The sequence below is a fragment of the Platichthys flesus genome, chromosome 20, assembly GCF_949316205.1.
Source record: "Platichthys flesus chromosome 20, fPlaFle2.1, whole genome shotgun sequence".
Lineage (NCBI taxonomy): Eukaryota > Metazoa > Chordata > Actinopteri > Pleuronectiformes > Pleuronectidae > Platichthys > Platichthys flesus.
In genome coordinates, this window is record NC_084964.1 from 1,365,984 (window position 1) to 1,385,302 (window position 19,319).

Sequence of the window (19,319 nt, forward strand, 5' to 3'; positions counted from 1 at the left end):
GACGGTTTTACTTCTCATGAAACATATTTCTTGCATTCTAACATTTCTATTGTGATGGGAAGTTATAAGGAAGAAGCCCGGCTAGCTCAGTTCGGTGGAGCATGAGACTCTTAATCTCAGGGTAGTGGGTCGAGCCCCACGTTGGGCTAAGGAGCTTTTGAGATTCGTAATTGAGCACCAGCATGCAGATCAAAGTCTTAGCTTAAAAAACTCCTTATTAAAGGATACTTCAGAGCAAATACATTCCATAGAGTTCACACACACCAAGCAAACATCCACGTCTGATCAGAAAATTATATATATATTGAACCCATCAATTTGTCTAGATTATCTAGCTTAACTAGAATGGAAAACTGCAAGAGATTGAATCCCTAACCAATGACAAGCGTGTGTTTGATCTTCTTGCGAAAGAATTGGACAACATGGTTCAGGCGGTTTTTGTTCACGGAACTTGTGCTCAAAAACATTAAAAATATTAAATGTAAAACTTATTCTGTAATCTCATCATTGTCTCAGACCTAGGTTGTTTTCATACAAGAAGGTTTTACTTCTCATGAAACATATTTCTTGCATTCTAACATTTCTATTGTGATGGGAAGTTATTTGGAAGAAGCGCCAGCTCAGTTCGGTAGAGCATGACACTCTTAATCTCAGGGTCGTGGGTTCGAGCCCCACGTTGGGCTATGGAGATTTTAAGGTTAGGAATTCAGCACCAGCATGCAGATCAAAGTCTTATCTTAAAAGACTCCTTATTAAAGGATACTTCAGATTAAATACATTCCATAGAGTTCACACACACCAAGCAAACATCAACGTCTGATCAGAAAATTATATATATATTGAACCCATCAATTTGTCTAGATTATCTAGCTTAACTAGAATGGAAAACTGCAAGAGATTGAATCCCTAACCAATGACAAGCGTTGGTTTGATCTTCTTACGAAATAATTGGACAACATGGTTCAGGGTGATTTTGTTCACGGAACTTGTGCTCAAAAACATTAAAGGTAAAATGTATTCTGTAAACTGAACATTATCTCAGACCTAGGTTGTTTTCATACAAGAAGGTTTTACTTCTCATGAAACATATTTCTTGCATTCTAACATTTCTATTGTGATGGGAAGTTATTTGGAAGAAGCGCCAGCTCAGTTCGGTAGCGCATGACACTTTTAATCTCAGGGTCGTGGGTTCGAGCCCGACGTTGGGCTATGGAGCTTTTGAGATTCGGAATTGAGCACCAGCATGCAGATTAAAGTCTTAGCTTAAAAGACTCCTTATTAAAGGATACTTGCGAGCAAATACATTCCATAGAGTTCACACACACCAAGCAAACATCAACGTCTGATCAGAAAATTATATATATATTGAACCCATCAATTTGTCTAGATTATCTAGCCTAACTAGAATGGAAAACTGCAAGAGATTGAATCCCTAACCAATGACAAGCGTTGGTTTGATCTTCTTGCGAAATAATTGGACAACATGGTTCAGGCGGTTTTTGTTCACGGAACTTGTGCTCAAAAACATTAAAGGTAAAATGTATTCTGTAATCTGATCATTATCTCAGACCTAGGTTGTTTTCATACAAGACGGTTTTAATTCTCATGAAACATATTTCTTGCATTCTAACATTTCTATTGTGATGGGAAGTTATGAGGAAGAAGCCCGGCTTGCTCAGTTGGGTAGAGCATGAGACTCTTGATCTCAGGGTTGTGTGTTCGAGCCCCACGTTGGGCTATGGAGCTTTTGAGATTCGGAATTGAGCACCAGCATGCAGATCAAAGTCTTAGCTTAAAAGACTCCTTATTAAAGGATACTTCAGAGCAAATACATTCCATAGAGTTCACACACACCAAGCAAACATCAACGTCTGATCAGAAAATTATATATATATTGAACCCATCAATTTGTCTAGATTATCTAGTTTAAGTAGAATGGAAAACTGCAAGAGATTGAATCCCTAACCAATGACAAGCGTGTGTTTGATCTTCTTGCGAAAGAATTGGACAACATGGTTCAGGCGGTTTTTGTTTACGTAACTTGTGCTCAAAAATATTAAAGGTAAAACTTATTCGGTAATCTCATCATTATCTCAGACCTAGGTTGTTTTCATACAAGAGGGTTTTACTTCTCATGAAACATATTTCTTGCATTCTAAGATTTCTATTATGATGGGAAGTTACTTGGAAGAAGCCTCAGCTCAGTTCGATAGAGCATGACACTCTTAATCTCAGGGTCGTGGGTTCGAGCCCCACGTTGGGGTATGGAGATTTTAAGGTTAGGAATTGAGCACCAGCATGCAGATGAAAGTCTTAGCTTAAAAGACTCCTTATTAAAGGATACTTCAGAGCAAATACATTCCATAGAGTTCACACACACCAAGCAAACATCAACGGCTGATCAGAATATTATATATATATTAAACCCATCAATTTGTCTAGATTATATAGCTAAACTAGAATGGAAAACTGCAAGAGATTGAATCCCTAACCAATGACAAGCGTGTGTTTGATCTTCTTGCGAAAGAATTGGACAACATGGTTCAGGCGGTTTTTGTTTACGTAACTTGTGCTCAAAAATATTAAAGGTAAAACTTATTCGGTAATCTCATCATTATCTCAGACCTAGGTTGTTTTCATACAAGACGGTTTTACTTCTCATGAAACATATTTCTTGCATTCTAACATTTCTATTGTGATGGGAAGTTATTTGGAAGAAGCGCCAGCTCAGTTCGATAGAGCATGACACTCTTAATCTCAGGGTCGTGGGTTCGAGCACCACGTTGGGCTAAGGAGCTTTTGAGATTCGGAATTGAGCACCAGCATGCAGATCAAAGTCTTAGCTTAAAACACTCCTTATTAAAGGATACTTCAGAGAAAATACATTCCATAGAGTTCACACACACCAAGCAAACATCAACGTCTGATCAGAAAATTATATATATATTGAACCCATCAATTTGTCTAGATTATCTAGCTTAAGGAGAATGGAAAACTGCAAGAGATTGAATCCCTAACCAATGACATGCGTGTGTTTGATCTTCTTGCGAAAGAATTGGACAACATGGTTCAGGCGGTTTTTGTTTACGTAACTTGTGCTCAAAAATATTAAAGGTAAAACTTATTCGGTAATCTCATCATTATCTCAGACCTAGGTTGTTTTCATACAAGAGGGTTTTACTTCTCATGAAACATATTTCTTGCATTCTAACATTTCTATTATGATGGGAAGTTATTTGGAAGAAGCGCCAGCTCAGTTCGATAGAGCATGACACTCTTAATGTCAGGGTCGTGGGTTCGAGCCCCACGTTGGGCTATGGAGATTTTAAGGTTAGGAATTGAGCACCAGCATGCAGATGAAAGTCTTAGCTTAAAAGACTCCTTATTAAAGGATACTTCAGAGCAAATACATTCCATAGAGTTCACACACACCAAGCAAACATCAACGTCTGATCAGAAAATTATATATATATTGAACCCATCAATTTGTCTAGATTATCTAGCTTAACTAGAATGGAAAACTGCAAGAGATTGAATCCCTAACCAATGACAAGCCTGTGTTTGATCTTCTTGCGAAAGAATTGGACAACATGGTTCAGGCGGTTTTTGTTCACGGAACTTATGCTGAAAACATTAAAGGAAAAACTTATTCTGTAATCTCATCATTATCTCAGACCTAGGTTGTTTTCATACAAGAGGGTTTTACTTCTCATGAAACATATTTCTTGCATTCTAACATTTCTATTGTGATGGGAAGTTATGAGGAAGAAGCCCGGCTAGCTCAGTTGGGTAGAGCATGAGACTCTTGATCTCAGGGTTGTGTGTTCGAGCCCCACGTTGGGCTATGGAGCTTTTGAGATTCGGAATTGAGCACCAGCATGCAGATCAAAGTCTTAGCTTAAAAGACTCCTTATTAAAGGATACTTCAGAGCAAATACATTCCATAGAGTTCACACACACCAAGCAAACATCAACGTCTGATCAGAAAATTATATATATATTGAACCCATCAATTTGTCTAGATTATCTAGTTTAAGGAGAATGGAAAACTGCAAGAGATTGAATCCCTAACCAATGACAAGCGTGTGTTTGATCTTCTTGCGAAAGAATTGGACAACATGGTTCAGGCGGTTTTTGTTTACGTAACTTGTGCTCAAAAATATTAAAGGTAAAACTTATTCGGTAATCTCATCATTATCTCAGACCTAGGTTGTTTTCATACAAGAGGGTTTTACTTCTCATGAAACATATTTCCTGCATTCTAAGATTTCTATTATGATGGGAAGTTACTTGGAAGAAGCCTCAGCTCAGTTCGATAGAGCATGACACTCTTAATCTCAGGGTCGTGGGTTCGAGCCCCACGTTGGGCTATGGAGATTTTAAGGTTAGGAATTGAGCACCAGCATGCAGATCAAAGTCTTAGCTTAAAAGACTCCTTATTAAAGGATACTTCAGAGCAAATACATTCCATAGAGTTCACACACACTAAGCAAACATCAACGGCTGATCAGAATATTATATATATATTAAACCCATCAATTTGTCTAGATTATATAGCAAAACTAGAATGGAAAACTGCAAGAGATTGAATCCCTAACCAATGACAAGCGTGTGTTTGATCTTCTTGCGAAAGAATTGGACAACATGGTTCAGGCGGTTTTTGTTTACGTAACTTGTGCTCAAAAATATTAAAGGTAAAACTTATTCAGTAATCTCATCATTATCTCAGACCTAGGTTGTTTTCATACAAGACGGTTTTACTTCTCATGAAACATATTTCTTGCATTCTAACATTTCTATTGTGATGGGAAGTTATTTGGAAGAAGCGCCAGCTCAGTTCGATAGAGCATGACACTCTTAATCTCAGGGTCGTGGGTTCGAGCACCACGTTGGGCTAAGGAGCTTTTGAGATTCGGAATTGAGCACCAGCATGCAGATCAAAGTCTTAGCTTAAAAGACTCCTTATTAAAGGATACTTCAGAGCAAATACATTCCATAGAGTTCACACACACTAAGCAAACATCAACGGCTGATCAGAATATTATATATATATTAAACCCATCAATTTGTCTAGATTATATAGCTAAACTAGAATGGAAAACTGCAAGAGATTGAATCCCTAACCAATGACAAGCGTGTGTTTGATCTTCTTGCGAAAGAATTGGACAACATGGTTCAGGCGGTTTTTGTTTACGTAACTTGTGCTCAAAAATATTAAAGGTAAAACTTATTCAGTAATCTCATCATTATCTCAGACCTAGGTTGTTTTCATACAAGACGGTTTTACTTCTCATGAAACATATTTCTTGCATTCTAACATTTCTATTGTGATGGGAAGTTATTTGGAAGAAGCGCCAGCTCAGTTCGGTAGAGCATGACACTTTTAATCTCAGGGTCGTGGGTTCGAGCCCCACGTTGGGCTATGGAGATTTTAAGGGTAGGAATTGAGCACCAGCATGCAGATCAAAGTCTTATCTTAAAAGACTCCTTATTAAAGGATACTTCAGAGCAAATACATTCCATAGAGTTCACACACACCAAGCAAACATCAACGTCTGATCAGAAAATTATATATATATTGAACCCATCAATTTGTCTAGATTATCTAGCTTAACTAGAATGGAAAACTGCAAGAGATTGAATCCCTAACCAATGACAAGCGTGTGTTTGATCTTCTTGCGAAATAATTGGACAACATGGTTCAGGTTGTTTTTGTTCACGGAACTTGTGCTCAAAAACATTAAAGGTAAAATGTATTCTGTAATCTGATCATTATCTCAGACCTAGGTTGTTTTCATACAAGAGGGTTTTACTTCTCATGAAACATATTTCTTGCATTCTAACATTTCTATTGTGATTGGAAGTTATAAGGAAGAAGCCCGGCTAGCTCAGTACGGTAGAGCATGAGACTCTTAATCTCAGGGTTGTGGTTTCGAGCCCCACGTTGGGCTATGGAGCTTTTGAGATTCTGAATTGAGCACCAGCATGCAGATAAAAGTCTTAGCTTAAAAGACTCCTTATTAAAGGATACTTCAGAGCAAATACATTCCATAGAGTTCACACACACCAAGCAAACATCAACGTCTGATTTTACTTCTCATGAAACATATTTCTTGCATTCTAACATTTCTATTGTGATGGGAAGTTGTAAGGAAGAAGCCCCGCTAGCTCAGTTCGGTAGAGCATGAGACTCTTAATCTCAGGGTCGTGGGTTCGAGCCCCACGTTGGGCTATGGAGCTTTTGAGATTCGGAATTGAGCACCAGCATGCAGATCGAAGTCTTAGCTTAAAAGACTCCTTATTAAAGGATACTTCAGAGCAAATACATTCCATAGAGTTCACACACACCAAGCAAACATCAACGTCTGATCAGAAAATTATATATATATTGAACCCATCAATTTGTCTAGATTATCTAGTTTAAGTAGAATGGAAAACTGCAAGAGATTGAATCCCTAACCAATGACAAGCGTGTGTTTGATCTTCTTGCGAAAGAATTGGACAACATGGTTCAGGCGGTTTTTGTTTACGTAACTTGTGCTCAAAAATATTAAAGGTAAAACTTATTCGGTAATCTCATCATTATCTCAGACCTAGGTTGTTTTCATACAAGAGGGTTTTACTTCTCATGAAACATATTTCCTGCATTCTAAGATTTCTATTATGATGGGAAGTTACTTGGAAGAAGCCTCAGCTCAGTTCGATAGAGCATGACACTCTTAATCTCAGGGTCGTGGGTTCGAGCCCCACGTTGGGCTATGGAGATTTTAAGGTTAGGAATTGAGCACCAGCATGCAGATCAAAGTCTTAGCTTAAAAGACTCCTTATTAAAGGATACTTCAGAGCAAATACATTCCATAGAGTTCACACACACTAAGCAAACATCAACGGCTGATCAGAATATTATATATATATTAAACCCATCAATTTGTCTAGATTATATAGCTAAACTAGAATGGAAAACTGCAAGAGATTGAATCCCTAACCAATGACAAGCGTGTGTTTGATCTTCTTGCGAAAGAATTGGACAACATGGTTCAGGCGGTTTTTGTTTACGTAACTTGTGCTCAAAAATATTAAAGGTAAAACTTATTCAGTAATCTCATCATTATCTCAGACCTAGGTTGTTTTCATACAAGACGGTTTTACTTCTCATGAAACATATTTCTTGCATTCTAACATTTCTATTGTGATGGGAAGTTATTTGGAAGAAGCGCCAGCTCAGTTCGATAGAGCATGACACTCTTAATCTCAGGGTCGTGGGTTCGAGCACCACGTTGGGCTAAGGAGCTTTTGAGATTCGGAATTGAGCACCAGCATGCAGATCAAAGTATTATCTTAAAACACTCCTTATTAAAGGATACTTCAGAGCAAATACATTCCATAGAGTTCACACACACCAAGCAAACATCAACGGCTGATCAGAATATTATATATATATTAAACCCATCAATTTGTCTAGATTATATAGCTAAACTAGAATGGAAAACTGCAAGAGATTGAATCCCTAACCAATGACAAGCGTGTGTTTGATCTTCTTGCGAAAGAATTGGACAACATGGTTCAGGCGGTTTTTGTTTACGTAACTTGTGCTCAAAAATATTAAAGGTAAAACTTATTCGGTAATCTCATCATTATCTCAGACCTAGGTTGTTTTCATACAAGACGGTTTTACTTCTCATGAAACATATTTCTTGCATTCTAACATTTCTATTGTGATGGGAAGTTATTTGGAAGAAGCGCCAGCTCAGTTCGATAGAGCATGACACTCTTAATCTCAGGGTCGTGGGTTCGAGCACCACGTTGGGCTAAGGAGCTTTTGAGATTCGGAATTGAGCACCAGCATGCAGATCAAAGTCTTAGCTTAAAACACTCCTTATTAAAGGATACTTCAGAGAAAATACATTCCATAGAGTTCACACACACCAAGCAAACATCAACGTCTGATCAGAAAATTATATATATATTGAACCCATCAATTTGTCTAGATTATCTAGCTTAAGGAGAATGGAAAACTGCAAGAGATTGAATCCCTAACCAATGACAAGCGTGTGTTTGATCTTCTTGCGAAAGAATTGGACAACATGGTTCAGGCGGTTTTTGTTTACGTAATTTGTGCTCAAAAATATTAAAGGTAAAACTTATTCGGTAATCTCATCATTATCTCAGACCTAGGTTGTTTTCATACAAGAGGGTTTTACTTCTCATGAAACATATTTCTTGCATTCTAACATTTCTATTATGATGGGAAGTTATTTGGAAGAAGCGCCAGCTCAGTTCGATAGAGCATGACACTCTTAATGTCAGGGTCGTGGGTTCGAGCCCCACGTTGGGCTATGGAGATTTTAAGGTTAGGAATTGAGCACCAGCATGCAGATGAAAGTCTTAGCTTAAAAGACTCCTTATTAAAGGATACTTCAGAGCAAATACATTCCATAGAGTTCACACACACCAAGCAAACATCAACGTCTGATCAGAAAATTATATATATATTGAACCCATCAATTTGTCTAGATTATCTAGCTTAACTAGAATGGAAAACTGCAAGAGATTGAATCCCTAACCAATGACAAGCCTGTGTTTGATCTTCTTGCGAAAGAATTGGACAACATGGTTCAGGCGGTTTTTGTTCACGGAACTTATGCTGAAAACATTAAAGGAAAAACTTATTCTGTAATCTCATCATTATCTCAGACCTAGGTTGTTTTCATACAAGAGGGTTTTACTTCTCATGAAACATATTTCTTGCATTCTAACATTTCTATTGTGATGGGAAGTTATTTGGAAGAAGCGCCAGCTCAGTTCGATAGAGCATGACACTCTTAATGTCAGGGTCGTGGGTTCGAGCCCCACGTTGGGCTATTGAGATTTTAAGGTTAGGAATTGAGCACCAGCATGCAGATCAAAGTCTTAGCTTAAAAGACTCCTTATTAAAGGATACTTCAGAGCAAATACATTCCATAGAGTTCACACACACTAAGCAAACATCAACGGCTGATCAGAATATTATATATATATTAAACCCATCAATTTGTCTAGATTATATAGCTAAACTAGAATGGAAAACTGCAAGAGATTGAATCCCTAACCAATGACAAGCGTGTGTTTGATCTTCTTGCGAAAGAATTGGACAACATGGTTCAGGCGGTTTTTGTTTACGTAACTTGTGCTCAAAAATATTAAAGGTAAAACTTATTCGGTAATCTCATCATTATCTCAGACCTAGGTTGTTTTCATACAAGACGGTTTTACTTCTCATGAAACATATTTCTTGCATTCTAACATTTCTATTGTGATGGGAAGTTATTTGGAAGAAGCGCCAGCTCAGTTCGATAGAGCATGACACTCTTAATCTCAGGGTCGTGGGTGCGAGCACCACGTTGGGCTAAGGAGCTTTTGAGATTCGGAATTGAGCACCAGCATGCAGATCAAAGTATTATCTTAAAACACTCCTTATTAAAGGATACTTCAGAGCAAATACATTCCATAGAGTTCACACACACCAAGCAAACATCAACGGCTGATCAGAATATTATATATATATTAAACCCATCAATTTGTCTAGATTATATAGCTAAACTAGAATGGAAAACTGCAAGAGATTGAATCCCTAACCAATGACAAGCGTGTGTTTGATCTTCTTGCGAAAGAATTGGACAACATGGTTCAGGCGGTTTTTGTTCACGGAACTTGTGCTCAAAAATATTAAATGTAAAACTTATTTTGTAATCTCATCATTATCTCAGACCTAGGTTGTTTTCATACAAGACGGTTTTACTTCTCATGAAACATATTTCTTGCATTCTAACATTTCTATTGTGATGGGAAGTTATTTGGAAGAAGCGCCAGCTCAGTTCGGTAGAGCATGACACTTTTAATCTCAGGGTCGTGGGTTCGAGCCCCACGTTGGGCTATGGAGATTTTAAGGGTAGGAATTGAGCACCAGCATGCAGATCAAAGTCTTATCTTAAAAGACTCCTTATTAAAGGATACTTCAGAGCAAATACATTCCATAGTGTTCACACACACCAAGCAAACATCAACGGCTGATCAGAAAATCATATATATATTGAACCCATCAATTTGTCTAGATTATCTAGCTTAACTAGAATGGAAAACTGTAAGAGATTGAATCCCTAACCAATGACAAGCGTGTGTTTGATCTTCTTGCGAAAGAATTGGACAACATGGTTCAGGCGGTTTTTGTTCACGGAACTTGTGCTCAAAAATATTAAATGTAAAACTTATTCTGTAATCTCATCATTATCTCAGACCTAGGTTGTTTTCATAAAAGAAGGTTTTACTTCTCATGAAACATATTTCTTGCATTCTAACATTTCTATTGTGATGGGAAGTTATTTGGAAGAAGCGCCAGCTCAGTTCGGTACAGCATGACACTTTTAAACTCAGGGTCGTGGGTTCGAGCCCCACGTTGGTTTATGGAGATTTTAAGGTTAGGAATTCAGCACCAGCATGCAGATCAAAGTCTTATCTTAAAAGACTCCTTATTAAAGGATACTTCAGAGCAAATACATTCCATAGAGTTCACACACACCAAGCAAACATCAACGTCTGATCAGAAAATTATATATATATTGAACCCATCAATTTGTCTAGATTATCTAGCTTAACTAGAATGGAAAACTGCAAGCTCCTTAACGTTGGGCTAAGGAGCTTTTGAGATTCGGAATTGAGCACCAGCATGCAGATCAAAGTCTTAGCTTAAAAGACTCCTTATTAAAGGATACTTCAGAGGAAATACATTCCATAGGGTTCACACACACAAAGCAAACATCAACGGCTGATTAGAATATTATACATATATTAAACCCATCAATTTGTCTAGATTATCTAGCCTAACAAGAATGGAAAACTGCAAGAGATTGAATCCCTAACCAATGACAAGCATTGGTTTGATCTTCTTGCGAAATAATTGGACAACATGGTTAAGGTTGTTTTTGTTCACGGAACTTGTGCTCAAAAACATTAAAGGTAAAATGTATTCTGTAATCTGATCATTATCTCAGACCTAGGTTGCTTTCATACAAGAGGGTTTTACTTCTCATGAAACATATTTCTTGCATTCTAACATTTCTATTGTGATGGGAAGTTATAAGGAAGAAGCCCGGCTAGCTCAGTACGGTAGAGCATGAGACTCTTAATCTCAGGGTTGTGGTTTCGAGCCCCACGTTGGGCTATGGAGCTTTTGAGATTCGGAATTGAGCACCAGCATGCAGATCAAAGTCTTAGCTTAAAAGACTCCTTATTAAAGAATACTTCAGAGAAAATACATTCAATAGTGTTCACACACACCAAGCAAACATCAACGGCTGATCAGAAAATTATATATATATTGAACCCATCAATTTGTCTAGATTATCTAGTTTAACTAGAATGGAAAACTGCAAGAGATTGAATCCCTAACCAATGACAAGCGTTGGTTTGGTCTTCTTGCAAAAGAATTGGACAACATGGTTCAGGGTGATTTTGTTCACGGAACTTGTGCTGAAAACATTAAAGGTAAAACTTATTCTGTAATCTGATCATTATCTCAGACCTAGGTTGTTTTCATACAAGAGGGTTTTACTTCTCATGAAACATATTTCTTGCATTCTAACATTTCTATTGTGATGGGAAGTTATAAGGAAGAAGCCCGGCTAGCTCAGTACGGTAGAGCATGAGACTCTTAATCTCAGGGTTGTGGTTTCGAGCCCCACGTTGGGCTATGGAGCTTTTGAGATTCGGAATTGAGCACCAGCATGCAGATCAAAGTCTTAGCTTAAAAGACTCCTTATTAAAGAATACTTCAGAGAAAATACATTCCATAGTGTTCACACACACCAAGCAAACATCAACGGCTGATCAGAAAATTATATATATATTGAACCCATCAATTTGTCTAGATTATCTAGTTTAACTAGAATGGAAAACTGCAAGAGATTGAATCCCTAACCAATGACAAGCGTTGGTTTGGTCTTCTTGCAAAAGAATTGGACAACATGGTTCAGGGTGTTTTTGTTCACGGAACTTGTGCTGAAAACATTAAAGGTAAAACTTATTCTGTAATCTGATCATTATCTCAGACCTAGGTTGTTTTCATACAAGAGGGTTTTACTTCTCATGAAACATATTTCTTGCATTCTAACATTTCTATTGTGATGGGAAGTTATAAGGAAGAAGCCCGGCTAGCTCAGTTCGGTAGAGCATGAGACTCTTAATCTCAGGGTCGTGGTTTCGAGCCCCACGTTGGGCTATGGAGCTTTTGAGATTCGGAATTGAGCACCAGCATGCAGATCAAAGTCTTAGCTTAAAAGACTCCTTATTAAAGGAAACTATCAGAGGATATACATTCCATAGGGTTCACACACACAAAGCAAACATCAACGGCTGATCAGAATAATATACATATATTAAACCCATCAATTTGTCTAGATTATCTAGCCTAACAAGAATGGAAAACTGCAAGAGATTGAATCCCTAACCAATGACAAGCATTGGTTTGATCTTCTTGTGAAATAATTGGACAACATGGTTCAGGTTGTTTTTGTTCACGGAACTTGTGCTCAAAAACATTAAAGGTAAAATGTATTCTGTAATCTGATCATTATCTCAGACCTAGGTTGTTTTCATACAAGAGGGTTTTACTTCTCATGAAACATATTTCTTGCATTCTAACATTTCTATTGTGATTGGAAGTTATAAGGAAGAAGCCCGGCTAGCTCAGTTCGGTAGAGCATGAGACTCTTAATCTCAGGGTCGTGGGTTCGAGCCCCACGTTGGGCTAAGGAGCTTTTGAGATTCGGAATTGAGCACCGGCATGCAGATCAAAGTCTTATCTTAAAAGACTCCTTATTAAAGGATACTTCAGAGCAAATACATTCCATAGAGTTCACACACACCAAGCAAACATCAACTTCTGATCAGAAAATTATATATATATTGAACCCATCAATTTGTCTAGATTATCTAGTTTAACTAGAATGGAAAACTGCAAGCTCCTTAACGTTGGGCTAAGGAGCTTTTGAGATTCGGAATTGAGCACCAGCATGCAGATCAAAGTCTTAGCTTAAAAGACTCCTTATTAAAGAATACTTCAGAGAAAATACATTCCATAGTGTTCACACACACCAAGCAAACATCAACGGCTGATCAGAAAATTATATATATATTGAACCCATCAATTTGTCTAGATTATCTAGTTTAACTAGAATGGAAAACTGCAAAAGATTGAATCCCTAACCAATGACAAGCGTTGGTTTGGTCTTCTTGCGAAAGAATTGGACAACATGGTTCAGGGTGTTTTTGTTCACGGAACTTGTGCTGAAAACATTAAAGGTAAAACTTATTCTGTAATCTGATCATTATCTCAGACCTAGGTTGTTTTTATACAAGAGGGTTTTACTTCTCATGAAACGTATTTCTTGCATTCTAACATTTCTATTGTGATGGGAAGTTATAAGGAAGAAGCCCGGCTAGCTCAGTTCGGTAGAGCATGAGACTCTTAATCTCAGGGTCGTGGTTTCGAACCCCACATTGGGCTATGGAGCTTTTGAGATTCGGAATTGAGCACCAGCATGCAGATCAAAGTCTTAGCTTAAAAGACACCTTATTAAAGGAAACATCAGAGGATATACATTCCATAGGGTTCACACACACAAAGCAAACATCAACGGCTGATCAGAATATTATACATATATTAAACCCATCAATTTGTCTAGATTATAAAGCTAAACTAGAATGGAAAACTGTAAGATATTGAATCCCTAACCAATGACAAGCTTGTGTTTGATCTTCTTGCGAAAAAATTGGACAACATGGTTCAGGCGGTTTTTGTTTACGTAATTTCTGCTCAAAAATATTAAAGGTAAAACTTATTCTGTAATCTCATCATTATCTCAGACCTAGGTTGTTTTCATACAAGACGGTTTTACTTCTCATGAAACATATTTCTTGCATTCTAACATTTCTATTGTGATGGGAAGTTATAAGGAAGAAGCCCGGCTAGCTCAGCTCGGTAGAGCATGAGACTCTTAATCTCAGGGTCGTGGGTTGAGCCCCACGTTGGGCTATGGAGATTTTAAGGTTAGGAATTCAGCACCAGCATGCAGATCAAAGTCTTATCTTAAAAGACTCCTTATTAAAGGATACTAAAGAGCAAATATATTCCATAGAGTTCAAACACATCAAGCAAACATCAATGGCTGATCAGAATATTATATATATATTAAACCCATCAATTTGTCTAGATTATATAGCTAAACTAGAATGGAAAACTGTAAGAGATTGAATCCCTAACCAATGACAAGCGTGTGTTTGATCTTCTTGCGAAAGAATTGGACAACATGGTTCAGGCGGTTTTTGTTCACGGAACTTGTGCTCAAAAATATTAAATGTAAAACTTATTCTGTAATCTCACCATTATCTCAGACCTAGGTTGTTTTCATACAAGACGGTTTTACTTCTCATGAAACATATTTCTTGCATTCTAACATTTCTATTGTGATGGGAAGTTATTTGGAAGAAGCTCCAGCTCAGTTCGGTAGAGCAAGACACTTTTAATCTCAGGGTCGTGGGTTCGAGCCCCACGTTGGGCTACGGAGATTTTAAGGTTAGGAATTGAGCACCAGCATGCAGATGAAAGTCTTAGCCTAAAAGACTCCTTATTAAAGGATACTTCAGAGCAAATACATTCCATAGAGTTCACACACACCAAGCAAACATCAACGTCTGATCAGAAAATTATATATATATTGAACCCATCAATTTGTCTAGATTATCTAGCTTAACTAGAATGGAGAACTGCAAGAGATTGAATCCCTAACCAATGACAAGCGTGTGTTTGATCTTCTTGCGAAAGAATTGGACAACATGGTTCAGGCGGTTTTTGTTCACGGAACTTGTGCTCAAAAATATTAAATGTAAAACTTATTCTGTAATCTCATCATTATCTCAGACCTAGGTTGTTTTTATACAAGAGGGTTTTACTTCTCATGAAACGTATTTCTTGCATTCTAACATTTCTATTGTGATGGGAAGTTATAAGGAAGAAGCCCGGCTAGCTCAGTTCGGTAGAGCATGAGACTCTTAATCTCAGGGTCGTGGTTTCGAACCCCACATTGGGCTATGGAGCTTTTGAGATTCGGAATTGAGCACCAGCATGCAGATCAAAGTCTTAGCTTAAAGGACACCTTATTAAAGGAAACATCAGAGGATATACATTCCATAGGGTTCACACACACAAAGCAAACATCAACGGCTGATCAGAATATTATACATATATTAAACCCATCAATTTGTCTAGATTATATAGCTAAACTAGAATGGAAAACTGTAAGATATTGAATCCCTAACCAATGACAAGCGTGTGTTTGATCTTCTTGCGAAAAAATTGGACAACATGGTTCAGGCGGTTTTTGTTCACGGAACTTGTGCTCAAAAATATTAAATGTAAAACTTATTCTGTAATCTCATCATTATCTCAGACCTAGGTTGTTTTCATACAAGACGGTTTTACTTCTCATGAAACATATTTCTTGCATTCTAACATTTCTATTGTGATGGGAAGTTATAAGTAAGAAGCCCGGCTAGCTCAGCTCGGTAGAGCATGAGACTCTTAATCTCAGGGTCGTGGGTTGAGCCCCACGTTGGGCTATGGAGATTTTAAGGTTAGGAATTCAGCACCAGCATGCAGATCAAAGTCTTATCTTAAAATACTCCTTATTAAAGGATACTTCAGAGCAAATACATTCCATAGAGTTCACACACACCAAGCAAACATCAACGTCTGATCAGAAAATTATATATATAGTGAACCCATCAATTTGTCTAGATTATATAGCTAAACTAGAATGGAACACTGTAAGATATTGAATCCCTAACCAATGACAAGCGTGTGTTTGATCTTCTTGCGAAAGAATTGGACAACATGGTTCAGGCGGTTTTTGTTTACGTAATTTCTGCTCAAAAATATTAAAGGTAAAACTTATTCGGTAATCTCATCATTATCTCAGACCTAGGTTGTTTTCATACAAGAGGGTTTTACTTCTCATGAAACATATTTCTTGCATTCTAACATTTCTATTGTGATGGGAAGTTATTTGGAAGAAGCGCCAGCTCAGTTCGGTAGAGCATGACACTTTTAATCTCAGGGTCGTGGGTTCGAGCCCCACGTTGGGCTATGGAGATTTTAAGGGTAGGAATTGAGCACCAGCATGCAGATCAAAGTCTTATCTTAAAAGACTCCTTATTAAAGGATACTTCAGAGCAAATACATTCCATAGAGTTCACACACACCAAGCAAACATCAACGTCTGATCAGAAAATTATATATATATTGAACCCATCAATTTGTCTAGATTATCTAGCTTAACTAGAATGGAAAACTGCAAGAGATTGAATCCCTAACCAATGACAAGCGTGTGTTTGATCTTCTTGCGAAATAATTGGACAACATGGTTCAGGTTGTTTTTGTTCACGGAACTTGTGCTCAAAAACATTAAAGGTAAAATGTATTCTGTAATCTGATCATTATCTCAGACCTAGGTTGTTTTCATACAAGAGGGTTTTACTTCTCATGAAACATATTTCTTGCATTCTAACATTTCTATTGTGATTGGAAGTTATAAGGAAGAAGCCCGGCTAGCTCAGTACGGTAGAGCATGAGACTCTTAATCTCAGGGTTGTGGTTTTGAGCCCCACGTTGGGCTATGGAGCTTTTGAGATTCTGAATTGAGCACCAGCATGCAGATCAAAGTCTTAGCTTAAAAGACTCCTTATTAAAGGATACTTCAGAGCAAATACATTCCATAGAGTTCACACACACCAAGCAAACATCAACGTCTGATTTTACTTCTCATGAAACATATTTCTTGCATTCTAACATTTCTATTGTGATGGGAAGTTGTAAGGAAGAAGCCCCGCCAGCTCAGTTCGGTAGAGCATGAGACTCTTAATCTCAGGGTCGTGGGTTCGAGCCCCACGTTGGGCTATGGAGCTTTTGAGATTCGGAATTGAGCACCAGCATGCAGATCAAAGTCTTAGCTTAAAAGACTCCTTATTAAAGGATACTTCAGAGCAAATACATTCCATAGAGTTCACACACACAAAGCAAACATCAACGTCTGATCAGAAAATTATATATATACTGAACCCATCAATTTGTCTAGATTATCTAGCTTAACTAGAATGGATAACTGCAAGAGATTGAATCCCTAACCAATGACAAGCGTTGGTTTGGTCTTCTTGCGAAAGAATTGGACAACATGGTTCAGGGTGTTTTTGTTCACAGAACTTGTGCTGAAAACATTAAAGGTAAAACTTATTCTGTAATCTGATCATTATCTCAGACCTAGGTTGTTTTCATACAAGAGGGTTTTACTTCTCATGAAACATATTTCTTGCATTCTAACATTTCTATTGTGATGGGAAGTTATAAGGAAGAAGCCCGGCTAGCTCAGTTCGGTAGAGCATGAGACCCTTAATCTCAGGGTCGTGGTTTCGAGCCCCACGTTGGGCTATGGAGCTTTTGAGATTCGGAATTGAGCACCAGCATGCAGATCAAATTCTTAGCTTAAAAGACTCCTTATTAAAGGAAACATCAGAGGATATACATTCCATAGGGTTCACACACACAAAGCAAACATCAACGGCTGATCAGAATATTATACATATATTAAACCCATCAATTTGTCTAGATTATATAGCTTAACTAGAATGGAAAACTGCAAGAGATTGAATCCCTAACCAATGTCAAGCGTGTGTTTGATCTTCTTGCGAAATAATTGGACAACATGGTTCAGGTTGTTTTTGTTCACGGAACTTGTGCTCAAAAACATTAAAGGTAAAATGTATTCTGTAATCTGATCATTATCTCAGACCTAGGTTGTTTTCATACAAGAGGGTTTTACTTCTCATGAAACATATTTCTTGCATTCTAACATTTCTATTGTGATGGGAAGTTCTAAGGAAGAAGCCCGGCTAGCTCAGTTCGGTAGAGCATGAGACTCTTAATCTCAAGGTCGTGGGTTCGAGCCCCACGTTGGGCTATGGAGCTTTTGAGATTCGGAATTGAGCACCAGCATGCAGATCAAAGTCTTAGCTTAAAAGACTCCTTATTAAAGGATACTTCAGAGCAAATACATTCCATAGAGTTCACACACACCAAGCAAACATCAACGTCTGATCAGAAAATTATATATATACTGAACCCATCAATTTGTCTAGATTATCTAGCTTAACTAGAATGGATAACTGCAAGAGATTGAATCCCTAACCAATGACAAGCGTTGGTTTGGTCTTCTTGCGAAAGAATTGGACAACATGGTTCAGGGTGTTTTTGTTCACGGAACTTGTGCTGAAAACATTAAAGGTAAAACTTATTCTGTAATCTGATCATTATCTCAGACCTAGGTTGTTTTCATACAAGAGGGTTTTACTTCTCATGAAACATATTTCTTGCATTCTAACATTTCTATTGTGATGGAAAGGTATGAGGAAGAAGCCCAGCTAGCTCAGTTGGGTAGAGCATGAGACTCTTGATCTCAGTGTCGTGGGTTCGAGCCCCACGTTGGGGTATGGATCTTCTGAGATTCGGAATTGAGCACCAGCATGCAGATCAAAGTCTTAGCTTAAAAGACTCCTTATTAAAGGATACTTCAGAGCAAATACATTCCATAGAGTTCACACACACCAAGCAAACATCAACGTCTGATCAGAAAATTATATATATATTGAACCCATCAATTAGTCTAGATTATCTAGCCTAACTAGAATGGAAAACTGCAAGAGATTGAATCCCTAACCAATGACAAGCGTTGGTTTGATCTTCTTGCGAAAGAATTGGACAACATGGTTCAGGCGGTTTTTGTTCACGGAACTTGTGCTCAAAAATATTAAATGTAAAACTTATTCTGTAATCTCATCATTATCTCAGACCTAGGTTGTTTTCATACAAGAAGGTTTTACTTCTCATGAAACATATTTCTTGCATTCTAACATTTCTATTGTGATGGGAAGTTATTTGGAAGAAGCTCCAGCTCAGTTCGGTAGAGGAAGACACTTTTAATCTCAGGGTCGTGGGTTCGAGCCCCACGTTGGGCTACGGAGATTTTAAGGTTAGGAATTGAGCACCAGCATGCAGATGAAAGTCTTAGCCTAAAAGACTCCTTATTAAAGGATACTTCAGAGCAAATACATTCCATAGAGTTCACACACACCAAGCAAACATCAACGTCTGATCAGAAAATTATATATATATTGAACCCATCAATTTGTCTAGATTATCTAGCTTAACTAGAATGGAGAACTGCAAGAGATTGAAT

The 19,319-nt window shown here is 37.7% G+C and overlaps 2 non-coding genes across 2 annotated transcripts; both read left to right on the forward strand.

Moving 5' to 3' along the window:
• The first annotated feature begins 12,709 nt into the window (after nucleotides 1-12,709).
• On the forward strand, nucleotides 12,710-12,783 carry trnak-cuu (transfer RNA lysine (anticodon CUU)). The gene has a single exon. It is a non-coding gene; the product is annotated as a tRNA-Lys (tRNA).
• Nucleotides 12,784-17,970: 5,187 nt separating this feature from the next.
• On the forward strand, nucleotides 17,971-18,044 carry trnak-cuu (transfer RNA lysine (anticodon CUU)). Its single transcript has one exon. It is a non-coding gene; the product is annotated as a tRNA-Lys (tRNA).
• The last annotated feature ends 1,275 nt before the right edge of the window (nucleotides 18,045-19,319 follow it).